The sequence below is a fragment of the Coregonus lavaretus genome (genome assembly GCF_964263955.1).
Source record: "Coregonus lavaretus genome assembly, chromosome: 12".
Classification (NCBI taxonomy): domain Eukaryota; kingdom Metazoa; phylum Chordata; class Actinopteri; order Salmoniformes; family Salmonidae; genus Coregonus; species Coregonus lavaretus.
In genome coordinates this window covers 4,372,130-4,388,156 of record NC_139999.1, presented here as the reverse complement: position 1 = coordinate 4,388,156, position 16,027 = coordinate 4,372,130, and the positions used below count along the sequence as shown (strand labels likewise).

Genomic DNA, 16,027 nt, shown 5'->3' with positions numbered 1-16,027 from the left:
CTCATGATCATTGATGCCCCACGAGGTGAGATCTTGCATGGAGCCCCAGACCGAGGGTGATTGATCGTCATCTTGAACTTCTTCCATTTTCTAATAATTGCGCCAACAGTTGTTGCCTTCTCACCAAGCTGCTTGCCTATTGTCCTGAAGCCCATCCCAGCCTTGTGCAGGTCTACAATTTTATCCCTGATGTCCTTACACAGCTCTCTGGTCTTGGCCATTGTGGAGAGGTTGGAGTCTGTTTGATTGGTGAATACATATGCACACACCACTTTTCTGTTATTAATTTTTTAGAATTTTTCTTTAACAAGTTATTTTTTTCATTTCACTTCACCAATTTGGACTATGTTGTGTATGTCCATTACATGAAATCCAAATAAAAATCCATTTAAATTACAGGTTGTAATGCAACAAAATTGGAAAAACAACAAGGGGGATGAATACTTTTGCAAGGCACTGTAGAACCTTTTTTTTTTTTTTTTTTTTTTTTAGAACCTTAGAAAATGGTTCTTTATAGCACCATAGAGGTTCCATTTAGAACCTTCAAAAATTGAACCTTCAAAAAACTGTTCTACACTGAACAAAAATATAAATGCAACATGTAAAGCGTTGGTCCAATGTTTCATGAGCTGAAATAAAAGATTACAGAAATGTTCCATACGCACAAGAAGCAGACATTTGTTTACATCCCTGTTAGTGAGCATTTCTCCTTTGCCAAGATAATCCATCCACTTGACAAGTGTGGCATATCAAGAAGCTAATTAAACAGCACGATCAGTACACAGGTGCACCTTGTGCTGGAGACAATAAAAGGCCACTCTAAAACGTGCAGTTTTGTCACACAACACGTCACAAATGTCTCAAGTTTTGAGGGAGCGTGCAATTGGCATGCTGACTGCATTTCTCTACCATAAGCCGTCTCCAACCGGCCTCACAACCGCAGACCACATGTATGGCATCGTGTGGGCGAGAGGTTTGCTGATATCAACGTTGTGAACAGAGTGCCCCATGGTGGCAGTGGGATTATGGTATGGGCAGGCATAAACTACGGACATCGAACACAATTGCATTTTATCGATGGCAATTTGAATACACATAGATACTGTGACGAGATCCTGAATGCTCTGGATTGACGTGTATGACTACGTGTTCCTGTTCCCGCCAATATCAAGCAACATCGCACAGCCATTGAAGAGGAGTGGGACAACATTCCACAGGACACAATCAACAGGCTGATCAACTCTATGCGAAGGAGATGTGTCGCGCTGCATGAGGCAAATGGTCGTCACACCAGATACTGACTGGTTTTCTGATCCACGAAACTACCTTTAAAGAAAAAAGGATATGCATATCTGTATTCCCAGTCATGTGAAATCAATAGATTAGGGCCTAATGAATTTATTTCAATTGACTGATTTGCTTATATGAACTGTAACTCAGTAAAACCTTAGAAATTGTTGCATGTTGTGTTTATATTTTTGTTCAGTATATATAGCACCTAAAAGGGTTCCACTATGGTTACAAGCCAAAGAACCCCTTTCTTGTACAGTTTTTTTATTTTTTCAAATGGGGGGCTGTGTACCCTATCAAACAAACTAATTTCACATTAGACAAGGGGCATTGAAATCTCTGTCACGCTTCCTCTATTCTCTCAGGACTGTGTTACTCTCCATTTCTCCCTCTCTCTCTCTCTCTCTCTCTCTCTCTCTCTCTCTCTCTCTCTCTCTCTCTCTCTCTCTCTCTCTCTCTCTCTCTCTCTCTCTCTCTCTCTCTCTCTCTCTCTCCTCCTCTCTCTCCCTCTCTCTCTCTCTCTCTCTCTCGCTCTCTCTCTCTGTCTCTCTCTCTCTCTCTCTCTCTCTCTCTCTCTCTCTCTCTCTCTCTCTCTCTCTCTCTTTCCCTACTCTCTCTCTCTCTCTCTCTCTCTCCCTCCTCTCTCTCTCTCTCTCTCTCTCTCTCTCCCTCTCTCTCTCTCTCTCTCTCTCTCCCTCTCTCCCTCTCTCCCCTCTCTCTCTCTCTCTCGCTATTTGGTGCTGCTGAATATTCAGATTCAACATACATCCTGTGAGACAAAGATAAACACTAGAAGAACGTGGGAGGCTAAATGGGGTCAAAAGCAGCAGTTTTAGTTCTCTTCTCCACCTCTCCATATTCTCCTGGAACCCCAATCCCCAATGCAATAACAGTAACGGTTGTGTTTCATTTTCAAATCATACATTGCGGGGGAGGTGCTACAATACACCAGCTGTATAGCCTCTTAAACATGGTATAGTGGAGTTGATGTTAATACATCAGTTGTATAGCCTCTTAAACATGGTTACAGCCCTCTAACCAATTGTACTATTATGTGTGTTTTTTCGCGTTATTTGTAATTTATTCTGTACATAATGTTTCTGCCACCGCCTCTTATGACCAAAAAGAGCTTCTGGATATCAGGATAGCGATTACTCACCTCGTATTGGACTAAGATTTTTTATTCAACGAGTCGGACGCGAAGGATATTCTACAGACACCCGACGAGGCCCAAATCCCCGTCATTCGCGTGAGAAAGAGACATAGATATCTTGGACGTAGGTCGAGTTCCTTGTAAGGATCCAACGGGGAGCGAGTAAACTGCCTCTTCCATCAATCCTATTAGCCAATGTTCAATCATTGGAAAATAAATTGGACGACCTAAGATTACGGTTATCCTACCAACGGGACATTAAAAACTGTAATATCTTATGTTTCACCGAGTCGTGGCTGAACGACTACATGGATAACATACAGCTGGGGGGATATACGCTACATCGGCGGGATAGAACGGCTGACTCCGGAAAGACAAGGGGTAGAGGTCTGTGTATATTGGTAAAAAACAGCTGGTGCATAAAATCCAATACTAAGGAAGTCTCGAGGTTCTGCTCACCTGATTTAGAATGCCTCATGATAAGCTGTAGACCACACTATTTACCAAGAGAGTTTTCATCTATATTTTTCGTAGCTGTCTATCTACCACCACAAATCCATGCTGGCATTAAGACCACACTCAATGAGCTGTATAAGGCCATAAGTAAACAGGAAAACGCTCATCCAGAAGCAGCGTCCTAGTGGCCGGGGACTTTAATGCAGGGAAACTTAAATCCGTTCTACCTAATTTCTACCAGCATGTCACAACCAGAGGAAATAACCTCTAGACCACCTTTACTCCACACACAGAGACGCGTACAAAGCTCTCCCTCGCCCGCCATTTGGCAAATCTGATCATAACTCTATCCTCCTGTTTCCTGCTTATAAGCAAAAACTAAAGCAAGAAGCATCAGTGACTCGGTTAATAAGGAAGTGGTCAGATGACGCAGATGCTAAGCTACAGGACTGTTTTGCTAGCACAGACTGGAATATGTTCCGGGATTCTTCAGATAGCATTGAGGAGTACGCCACATCAGTCACTGGCTTCATCAATAAGTGCATCGATGACGTCGTCCCCACAGTGACCGTACGTACATACCCCAACCAGAAGCCACTCTTTAAAACCACCAAACAGAGGGTAATAATATATCTATTACCGCTGTTGGGCAGCCAGGTACAGAAGATTATTGCTGGCCTTTGTTTTCTATGGCAGCAAAAATCTTCCGTAGCCAGAAATGTGATGAGAAAAAAAACAGTAATGAAGAAAAAAATGATGGTTGCATCCCAAATGGAAAACTATTCCCTATATGGTACACTACGTTTGACCAGAGCCCTATGGGGAAAGGCTGCCATTTCAGACGCAGACAGTAACAGTTTGGTCCAGGTTGAGTGAAGCGTGGGGGACACAGGGAGAGGAAGGCACCGTCCTAATCATCTCTTCCTAATCATCTCATTATGTCGTTAAAGAGAGAGGCGGTGCTAGTAGCTAACAAGCCAACATGTAATAACCCAATAGAGAGGAGGAGGGTTGGTACTTAATGTAGGACAGGAGAGGAAAATAACAGGCTTAGAATACCTCGGGTATATTAGCAATGTAGTGGCTAGCCCATCCCACCTGGTCGTCCACTGATTGACTGTCTAGATTCCTTTCAAATGAAACGAAGGACTCCAATCTCCCCTCCCTTCACTGGAAACACCAGACCCCAATCTCCCCTCCCTTCACTGGAAACACCAGACCCCAATCTCCCCTCCCTCACTGGAAACACCAGACCCCAATCTCCCCTCCCTCACTGGAAACACCAGACCCCAATCTCTCCTCCTTCACTGGAAACACCAGACCCCAATCTCTCCTCCTTCACTGGAAACACCAGACCCCAATCTCTCCTCCTTCACTGGAAACACCAGACCCCAATCTCTCCTCCTTCACTAGAAACACAAGACCCCAATCTCTCCTCCTTCACTAGAAACACAAGACCCCAGTCTCCCCTCCTTCACTGGAAACACGAGACCACTATCTCCCCTCCCTCCCGATCACCACCAGACCAGGCTCTCCCCTCTATCCCCACCTTCTCCATCTCTCCCTTCCCTCCCGATCACCACCAGACCAGGCTCTCCCCTCTATCCCCACCTTCTCCATCTCTCCCCTCCCTCCCGATCACCACCAGACCAGGCTCTCCCCTCTATCCCCACCTTCTCCATCTCTCCCTTCCCTCCCGATCACCACCAGACCAGGCTCTCCCCTCCCTCCCGATCACCACCAGACCAGGCTCTCCCCTCTATCCCCACCTTCTGCATCTCTCCCCCACCTCCCAATAATACCCCAAACACATACCTATAAATAGTAAATCCAGAGAAATTTATATTTTTGCGGTGGTCTCTTAATTTTTTCCAGAGCTGTATATATATATATATATGCATAAACACGTACATACAGTGAGGGAAAAAAGTATTTGATCCCCTGCTGATTTTGTACGTTTGCCCACTGACAAAGACATGATCAGTCTATAATTTTAATGGTAGGTTTATTTGAACAGTGAGAGACAGAATAACATCAAAAATATCCAGAAAAACGCATGTCAAAAATTGTATCAATTGATTTGCATTTTTATGAGGGAAATTAGTGTTATTTTTTTTTTTTTTTTTTTTACGGGGGTAGATCAGCTTTAATATTTCAGACAGATTGTAACTTCCATCAATGTAATTGTCTGCATCACTTCCAATCCCCCATATGTTTTTTTTTTCTCGCAAATATATATATATATACATACACATATACACATATATATACATACACATATACACACACACATTTACTCATACATACACACACAAACACACACACATCCTTTTTTAAATTATATTTCCCTTCATTACTTTCCAACCCCACCACCCTTCCCCAATTGGAGTAAACTAGTGAACAACAACGCTTAGGCCTCTACTTCCAGCCCATACATACTATATACATTTTATGGACACAGTCAAATTCTACAATAATTATATTTTGTTTGTTTTTACTCCTGAACTTCCTCCGATCATTTTCATGATGTCCATCTGGTTTGCTTCTATATGCCATATTTTTCTAACTGTGCTATTTCACAAAAGCTCTCAACCAACAACCTATATACTTATTATGGACACAGTATGCTTTACATTAGTTATCTTGTTGTTGTTAGTTGTTATTAGTCCCATCCTTCAACTCCATTCAACACCACCCATCTATCTCTTAACACCATCCATATTGGATTTCTATTTGCTATATATTTTTCTACTGTACTGTGATGTTTTACAAAAGTTCTGAACCATTCTATTCTCATTGTTTCTACAGATCGTAAATTGAAAATAAACTTTTTTGCTAAAAGTATTATTATATTATTGATCGATTGACTATGTCTTTTCAGATCACCCAGTAGTGCTATCTGCAGGGTTAGCTCCAGGTAAATATTGCAATCCTTTAGCCATTCCTGGACCTGTGTCCAAAAACAAGCTACAAATGGACAGTACCAAAACAAATGATCTATTGATTGATTCTGTCTCTTCGCAGCAAAATCTGCAGAGCTGGGAAGATTGTATCCCCCATATAAATAACATTCTATTGGTAGCAAGAATTTTATATAATAATTTAAGTTGAAAAATATAAGTTTTGAATCCGGTGTCGTTTTGCATATCAGTTCATAAACACTTTGCCATGGAATCGGTACGTCAAAAATCTCTTCCCAGCTATTTTGCAATCTATATGGGACGGCTGTCAATCCTTTGGTCCTTAAATGAAACTGGTATACATTTCTATTTATCACAATTTTCTTTAACCAATTATGTTATTTAATGCAGGGCCGACAGACAAGTTCCTTACTTTCTCCCCCTTCTACTTTCCTCTTCAATTTTTTTGCGGTAATACTGGCTTTTTCTGTCTTGGTGATTAGGACATGGTTACTCATGTTTTCATGTTAATTAATGTGCCTGCTTTAGACTGTTATTCAACATACTTCTGACTTATTGTTTTTCATCTGGAGGTAGATGTTCATCATGGTTATTGTTAATTAATCAAGTAGCCCTTTAAAGATTGTGTTTGTTTAACAAAAAAAATTGAATCAAATATGATTTGTCACATGCCATATACAACAGGTGTAGACTTCACCGTGAAATGGCCCTTTCCTGACAATGCAGAGTTAAAAAGTAAGATCAATTTGCTAAAAATAAAAAAACAAAATAGTAACACAATAAAATAACAATAACGAGGCAAAGAGAGTACAAAGAGTACCGGCACAGAGTCAATGTGAAAGGGTACAAGGTAAACGAGGGAATATGTACAGTGCATCCGGAAAGTATTCAGACCCCTTCCCTTTTTCCACATCTTGTAATGTTACAGCCTTATTCTAAAATGGATTAAATAAAACAATTTCCTCATTAATTTACACATAATACCCTATAATGACAAAGTAAAAACTGGTTTTTAGAAACTTTTGCAAATGTATTACAAAGAAAAAAACAAAAATACCTTATTTACATAAGTATTTAGACCCTTTGATATGAGACTCCAGCTCAGGTGCATCCTGTTTCCATTGATCATCCTTGAGATGTTTCTACAACTTGATTGGAGTCCACCTGTGGTAAATTCAATTGATTGGACATGATTTGGAAAGGCACACACCTGTCTATATAAGGTCCCACAGTTGACAGTGCATGTCAGAGCAAAAACCAAGCCCGCTCTCAGACAATGAGTGTGCAAAGCTGTCATCAAGGCAAAGGGTGGCTATTTGAAGAATCTAAAATATAAAATATATTTTGCTTTGTTTAACACTTTTGTGGTTACTACATGATTCCATGTGTGTTATTTCATAGTTTTGATGTCTTCACTATTATTCTACAATGTAAAGATTTTTAAAAAATAAAGAAAAACCATTGAATGAGTAGGTGTGTCCAAACTTTTGACTGGACTGTATATACATATTTCATTTTATTTTATACATTTTCAAATACATCTAAAAACCAGTTTTGGCTTTGTAATTATGGGGTGTTGTGTGTAGATTGATGAGGGGAAAAAACAATTTAATCCATTTTAGAACAAGGCTGTAAGTCAAGGAGTCTGAACGCACTGTAGATGTAGGTAGGGGTAAACGTGACCAGGCAATCTGGATAGATAGTCAACACAGTAGCAGCAGCGTATTTGAAGAGCGTGAAAGAGAATGAAAAGTGTGTGTTTGCGTTCGTCGAAGGCCTTACAACCAGATTAGTGTCCCGCTCCTTGAAAGCGACAGCTCTAGCCTTTAGCTCAGTGCGGATGTTGCCTGTAATCCACGGCGTCTGGTTGGGATATGCATGTAAGGTCATTGTGGGGGACGACGTCGTCGATGCACTAATTAATGAAGCTGGTGACTGACGTGATAAACTTCTTCAACGCCATCGCATGAATCCCGGGAACATATTCCAGTCTGTGCTACCAAAACAGTCCTATAGCTTAGCATCCGCTTCACCTGACTACTTCCGTATCGAGCTAGTCACTGATACTTCCTGTTCGAGTATTTGTTTGTAAGCAGGAAGCAGGAGGATATAGTTATGGTCTGGTTTGCCAAAGGGAGGGTGAGGGAGGGCCTTGGATGAGTCTCTGTGTGTGGACTAAAAGTGATCTAGAGATGTTTCGCCTCTAGTTGCACAGGTGTCATTCTGGTAGAAATGAGGTCAAACGGATTTGAGTTTTTCTGCATTAAAATCACTGGCCACTAGGAGCGACAGCTCTGGTTGGTAACTGTATTGTTTGCTTATGGCAGCATACATCTCCTTGAGTGCGGTCTTAGTGCCAGCATCGATTTGCGGTGGTAAGTAGACAGCTACGAAAAAATATAGATGAAAACTCTCTTGGTAAATAGTGTGGTCTACAGCTTATTATGAGGCATTCTAAATCAGGCGAGCAGAACCTCGAGACATCCTTAGTATTAGATTTTATGCACCAGCTGTTTTTAACCAATATACACAGACCTCTACCCCTTGTCTTTCCGGAGTCAGCCGTTCTATCCCGCCGATGTAGCGTATATCCCGCCAGCTGTATGTTATCCATGTCGTCGTTCAGCCACGACTCGGTGAAACATAAGATATTACAGTTTTTAATGTCCCGTTGGTAGGATAACCGTAATCTTAGGTCGTCCAATTTATTTGGAGAAAAAATCTTTGTCCAATACGAGTTGAGTAATCGCTGTCCTGATATCCAGAAGGTATTTTTTGGTCATAAGAGACGGTGGCAGAAACATTATGTATAGAATCAATTACAAATAACGCAAAAAAAAAATCCTTCACATTAGAGAAACAAAGAGAAACCCTTCCTGAGTTTCCCGCCTACATATAGAAAAAACAGCAGATTTATAGTTGTTGTTCAGCCAATATACAGCAGTCATGCTTATTATGGGGTTAAGGTTTTAAGATTGTTATTCGTGTTATTTATGACTGTATGTCGCTTTGGATAAAAGTGTCTTCTGTAGTCCCGTGTAGCTCGGTTGGTAGATCATGGCGCTTGCAACGCCAGGGTTGTGGGTTCATTGCCCACAGGGGGCCAGTGTGAAAAATGTATTCACTCACTAACTGTGTGTCGCTCTGGATAAGAGCGTCTGCTAAATGACTAAAATGTAAAATGTTAATTAATAAAGTACTCATCCTTTAATTGTGTTTGTTTATACAGCATGTACTGGCTTTCGCTGAAGTTGTTTTGCTTGTATGCTGGAGGTACAGTTGAAGTCGGAAGTTTACATACACCTTAGCCAAATACATTTAAACTCAGTTTTTCACAATTCCTGACATTTAACCCTACTAACAATTCCCTGTCTTAGGTCAGTTAGGATCACCACTTTATTTTAAGAATGTGAAATGTCTGAATAATAGTAGAGAGAATTATTTATTTCAGCTTTTATTTCTTTCATCACATTTCCAGTGGGTCAGAAGTTTACATACACTCAATTAGTATTTGGTAAAAATTGCCTTTAAATTGTTTAACTTGGGTCAAACATTTCAGGTAGCCTTCCACAAGCTTCCCACAATAAGTTGGGTGAATTTTGGCCCATTCCTCCTGACAGAGCTTGTGTAACTGAGTCAGGTTTGTAGGCCTCCTTGCTCACACACGCTTTTTCAGTTCTGCCCACAAATGTTCTATAGGATTGAGGTCAGGGCTTTGTGATGGCCACTCCAATATCTTGACTTTATTGTCCTTAAGCCATTTTGCCACAACTTTGGACGTATGCTTGGGGTCATTGTCCATTTGGAAGACCCATTTGCGACCAAGCTTTAACTTCCTGACTGATGTCTTGAGATGTTGCTTCAATATATCCACATCATTTTCCTTCCTTATGATGCAATCTATTTTGTGAAGTGCACCAGTCCCTCCTGCAGCAAAGCACCCCCACAGCATGATGCTGCCACCCCCGTGGTTCATGGTTGGAATGGTGTTCTTTGGCTTGCAAGCTACCCCCTTTTTCCTCCAAACATAATAATGGTCATTATGGCCAAACAGTTCTATTTTTGTTTCATCAGACCAGAGGACATTTCTCCAAAAAGTTCGATCTTTGTCCCCATGTGCAGTTGCAAACCGTAGTCTGGCTTTTTTATGGCGGTTTTGGAGCAGTGGCTTCTTTCTTGCTGAGCGGCCTTTCAGGTTATGTCGATATAGGACTCGTTTTACTGTGGATATAGATTATTTTGTACCTGTTTCCTCCAACATCTTCACAAGGTCCTTTGCTGTTGTTCTGGGATTGATTTGCACTTTTCGCACCAAAGTATATTCATCTCTAGGAGACAGAACGTGTGTCCTTCCTGAGCGGTATGACGGCTGCGTGGTCCCATGGTGTTTATACTAGCGTACTATTGTTTGTACAGATGAACATGGTACATTCAGGCGTTTGGAAATTGCTCCCAAGGATGAACCAGACTTGTGGAGGTCTACATTTTTTTTCTGAGGTCTTGGCTGATTTCTTTTGATTTTCCCATGATGTCAAGCAAAGAGGCACTGAGTTTGAAGGTAGGCCTTGAAATACATCCACAGTTAGACCTCCAATTGACTCAAATGATGTCAATTAGCCTATCAGAAGCTTCTAAAGCCATGACATCATTTTCTGGAATTGTCCAAGCTGTTTAAAGGCACAGTCAACTTAGTGTATGTAAACTTCTGACCCACTGGAATTGTGATACAGTGAATTATAAGTGAAATAATCTGTCTGTAAACAATTGTTGGAAAAATTACTGGTGTCATGCACAAAGTAGATGTCCTAAATGTCTTGCCAAAACTATAGTTTGTTAACAAGAAATTTGTGGAGTGGTTGAAAAACGAGTTTTAATGACTCCAACCTAAGTGTATGTAAACTTCCGACTTCAACTGTAGCTGTCTTTTTATGGGTCTCTCAGTATGCTGCGTTTAGATGGTACGACGGTAGACGGCAAACCGGATTTCATTGTTTTCAATGAGAGCACGAGGGTGCATGCCCTCAGCTACCACGGTAGACGGGACTAGGTATGACTAAAGCGCAGCATTATGTATGACTAAGTTGGCATGACTGTATGTCGCTTTTGGATAAAAGTGTCTTCTGTGTCTCAAACGGCTATTCCCTATGTAGGGCCCACAGGAGTCTCGTCAAAAGTAGTGCACTACATTAGGAATAGGATGTGATTTGGGATGCATAACCCATAGCAGGGAGGTGGAAGGGCTCAGCTCAGACGAGCTCTTCTTCATGGTGTCGCATTCTAATGTAATAGGATAATAGGATGGGGTGAAAACCTGAACGTTGTTTGGTGGGCAGTGATCTGCGATTTTTTTTTTTTTTGTCAGCCGGTGAATGTCAAGCAAATAACTGGCAGTCTCAGGGTAATTGATCGTTAATTAACATAAACACATTTAGCATCTCCTGGCTTCCACTCATAGCCTACAAGCCACTGATGCAGACCTTTGGAACATCTACATTTAAAAAAGTCTACTAAATCCATGTAATATACCCTACACCATCACAATAAATCCATGATTTATTTTAGACAGGTCTAAAGAAACATGATATGAAGAAAATGTAGTCTATTTCAGAAGAACAGAATAGCGTACTCTGAGTTGTCCTTATGTTAGGTCCTGATCTGGCTATGCCATATGGCTGTGGGCTACACTAGTTCATTTAGCAGACAAGATTTGCTAAGAAGTCCTTGGCATTATTTTATACTATTTTATAGTATGAAAAATACAATTGAACATAACTGAATAAAATAGAAAGGATATGCATAGATTCTGTGTTGAGCGGTTAACAAAGAAACTGGTACTCCCATATGCTTAATTTAGAGTTATTTACGTAACTTTAGTTGTGATACAAATGTTGGGCTATATGTTTAGATTTTTAATACATTCTAAGGCTGCATGATTCGACTGTGATGATGATTTGAAAAAAGTTGCAGGAAAGGCATGAGCTCTGCTTAGTTTTTTTGCGCAGGCTGCACACACTTCATCAGTCTCTCATTCACAATTTGACAAGCACTTGATAATGCCTCGAATTTCTTGGCTGCATCCCCTTTGTGTGGCCGTAATGCCCCCTAAAATAATCCATGCCTATTGCGGCCAGTGGCCGTTGTGCCCTTGGGCTGAATATAATAATTATAATACCCTTCTCCCAGCTGCATGCCAAAGCCTATCACACTCACATGGCTCTCAGTCACGTGATCGGGTCTTTCTCACAGGCTACAAGTGAAGACAGACACATTGGGGACGCAACTGCGCGCGGCGCATATTGTAGATATTGGAAGAACTGTCCACATTTACTTTTCGTCAGCCAACAATATGAGTAGGCCTTACGAACAGCAAAAGCACTAGCCTATGTCAATATACCATCCCCCATAATACAAAAGTTGACCTATTCTATTCTGTGCAAGAAATATATATTCCAAACATAGTCCAAAACGTTTTTACGCAGTGAGGCTGACGCAACAGATCAGAACGTTCAGCTTAAAATGTTGATAAACTATTAGGCTATTTCTTCACATTATAAGCGCAGCAATGCGCAGCATGACAGTAGACTATAAGTGTGCATGTTCCATTAGCAGGAAAACACCATTCTCAAAAGAGACCACAAATGCATTATGCATATAGTGCTTTTTAAAATAATTATCTTCCCCAAACTTGAAATTCACGCGCTGCTTACGTCTGTATGCCAGTTAGGCTCTACACCCCTTGTAAAGCAGATTAATGTGCTTAATTTTAAGAAGTTATTTGGCCATTTTAGTTGTGATACAAACCTTATCAAAATATATAGGCCTATGGGCTAGGCTACATGAGGTGCGCGACTATAATTAAAAAAAGTGGCAAAAAAAAAACATACACTGTTTCTTGCCTTAAGCTGGGCATCATTAACAAGTTATACACAAGTGATAGGCTAATATTGTCACCTATAACACTATTCTTGATTTAATCTTGTCTTTACATATACTAAATAATATATGTGAAATTTGTTTTGATTTAGAATGGACCATTATCATGCACCTGTATCAAAACAGGGGCAGGGGGAAAAAAATACATGTCATCTATGCACTTAAATAGCGATTGGAGGACGCTTTTCCCGTGGTTCATTTTCATGCCAGCCAGGTAGGCTATACTCCCGTTGTTAAGAGAAGCAATGTGTCCGGTTTTGAGCCCCCTCAGGCTCGTGCGGTGGAGGAGATCTTTGTGGGCTATACTAAGCCTTGTCTCAGGATAGTAAGTTGGTGGTCTGTTGATATCTCTCTGGTGGTGTGGGGGCTGTGCTTTGGCAAAGTCGGTGGGGTTATATGCTGCCTGGTTGGCCCTGTCCGGGGGTATCGTCGGACGGGGCCACAGTGTCCCCTGACCCCCCCTACTGTCTCAGCCTCCAGTATCTACGCTGCAATAGTCTATGTGCCGGGGGGCTAGGGCCAGTCTGTTATATCTGGTGGTATTCTCTCTCTCTTTCTCTCTCAACCGCACCTGCTGTCGAGACCTCTGAATGCTTGGCTATGAAAAGCCAACTGACATTTACTCCTGAGGTGCTGACCTGTTGCACCCTCTATAACCACTGTGATTATTATTTGACCCTGCTGGTCATCTATGAACGTTTGAACATCTTGAAGAACAATCTGGCCTTAATTGGCCATGTACTCATAATCTCCAACCGGCACAGCGAGAAGAGGACTGGCCACCCCTCAGAGCCTGGTTCCTCTCTAGGTTTCTTCCTAGGTTCCTGCCTTTCTAAGGAGTTTTTCATAGCCACCGTGCTTCTACATCTGCATTGCTTGCTGTTTGGGGTTTTAGGCTGGGTTTCTGTATAGCACTTTATGACAAATGCTGGTGTAAAAAGGGCTTTATAAATACATTTGATTGATTGATTGAATGTTAGGAAAGTTGAGAAATAAATATAGTAGAGAGCTGAAAGGATCCTCCTCTTTTTAATAGAGACCACTGTTTTCTCACGCAATATAGAAATGTTGCGCAACATGAGCTCATGGGGCTCTCATGAACTGTTTGATTAGATTTTCGATTACATTTGCATTGATGTCAGGGTAATTACGGGGACAATAGAGCGCTGCTTACCAGGCAGTTAGCAAGTTTGGTAGGCTACTAATGACCATCAGCAGCATCAGAGCTTGGAGAAGCCTAATTACTGTGACTAATGGTCACTGGAATTTGACTGCCATCATGACTCATTACTGCCGATGTGGGGGTAATACGGTTACCCTAACAGCCCTGTGGGGGTTACTGCACATCCTTGCAGAGTGCAGAATAAAATATCACCAAGGGGTATTCCGAGAACAGGGCAAACACCACTGCAGTGTGGTACGGATCCTATCGTTGGCCTACTAGCATGCCATATAAAGAGTTCAAATGTTTAGGGTAATAAAGTATAACGTTGTTAATAAGTGCTCAGGAATCTATCATGTGCCAATATTTAGGGGGTACAGCCTTGTAAAGTGCATAAACAAAAATGGCTACCTGTGCATTTCCTGCTGGTGTCTTCCTTCTTAGAGGAGCTCATCAGTTTACAGTTGAAGTTCTCCTCCCAGTATTCTGCAAACCACACATTTCTCCTGTTGTTCTCCAGCGTCCGTGACGTGAAGTAGGCATCAAACCCTGGAAATAAAAGACAGATAAGCAAGTCTTAGACACATCTTAGAGCAAGTCTTAGAACAAGTCTTAGACAAGTCGTAGACAAGTCTTAGAACAAGTCTTAGACACATCTTAGAACAAGTCTTAGACAAGTCTTAGACAAGTCTTAGAACAAGTCTTAGAACAGGTCTTAGACAAGTCTTAGACAAGTCTTAGAACAAGTCTTAGAACAAGTCTTAGACAAGTCTTAGAACAAGTCTTAGAACAAGTCTTAGACACATCTTAGAACAAGTCTTAGACAAGTCTTAGACAAGTCTTAGAACAAGTCTTAGAACAGGTCTTAGACAAGTCTTAGACAAGTCTTAGAACAGGTCTTAGACAAGTCTTAGACAAGTCTTAGAACAAGTCTTAGAACAAGTCTTAGAACAAGTCTTAGAACAAGTCTTAGAACAAGTCTTAGACAAGTCTTAGAACAAGTCTTAGACAATTCTTAGAACAAGTCTTAGAACAAGTCTTAGAACAAGTCTTAGAACAAGTCTTAGAACAAGTCTTAGACAAGTCTTAGACAAGTCTTAGAACAAGTCTTAGAACAAGTCTTAGAACAAGTCTTAGACAAGTCTTAGACAAGTCTTAGAACAAGTCTTAGAACAGGTCTTAGAACAAGTCTTAGACAGGTCTTAGACACATCTTAGAACAAGTCTTAGACAAGTCTTAGACAAGTCTTAGAACAAGTCTTAGAACAAGTCTTAGAACAAGTCTTAGACAAGTCTTAGACAAGTCTTAGAACAAGTCTTAGAACAGGTCTAACCATCCGCTGCTGATATAGAAAAAGGCATATTATATTATATATAGAAAAAGGCATCACATGTTGTTTTTATTTAGACACTGTTTGCATTATTATGTAGGACACTTTACCTTCAAGCTTTATATTGGTCCAGTTCCTATTGCTCCTGTTTCCCCTGCTGAAACAGACCCCGTGAAACCACTATTTTAGGACATATTTTAATTCCCTGTCTGGTTCCATTGCAAGTGTCAGTAATAAAAGCTGATGAGTATTTCAGTAGAACTCTTCCATCTTGCCTGAGCTTGCATCAACATGACAGCTTCTGGAACAGAGAACAAGTGTTTGCATCTTTTGCTAGTTTGTTATTTTTCTATTTCAGACAGTGGCGACCCGTCATTCTGGGCAGGTGAGGCAGAGGCCTACCTGTTTTGAGCCCCACCGGTTTAGCTAAAAATTACCAGTACCAGTCAAAATTTTGGACACACCTACTCATTCCAGGATTTTTCTTTATTTTTACTATTTTCTACATTGTAGAATAATAGTGAAGACATCAAAACTATGAAATAACACATATGGAATCATGTAGTAACCAAAAAAAGTGTTATAAAATCAAAATGTATTTTATATTTGAGATTCCTCAAAGTAGCCACCCTTTGCCTTCATGACAGCTTTGCACACTCTTGCCATTCTGTCAACCAGCTTCACCTGGAATGAATTTCAATTAACAGGTGTGCCTTGTTAAAAGTTAATTTGTGGAATTTATTTCCTTCTTAATGCGTTTGAGCAAATCAGTTGTGTTGTGA

General features: G+C 40.8%; 1 pseudogene across 1 annotated transcript in view; it reads right to left on the bottom strand.

Moving 5' to 3' along the window:
* The window catches only part of LOC311138293 (metabotropic glutamate receptor 7-like), a 252,959-nt pseudogene that overhangs the window by 142,237 nt on the left and 94,695 nt on the right, over window positions 1–16,027 (bottom strand). Inside the window, exon 5 of the transcript in view lies at window positions 14,327–14,464. The product of the transcript in view is annotated as a metabotropic glutamate receptor 7-like (transcript). The remainder of the gene's footprint in view (window positions 1–14,326; window positions 14,465–16,027) is intronic.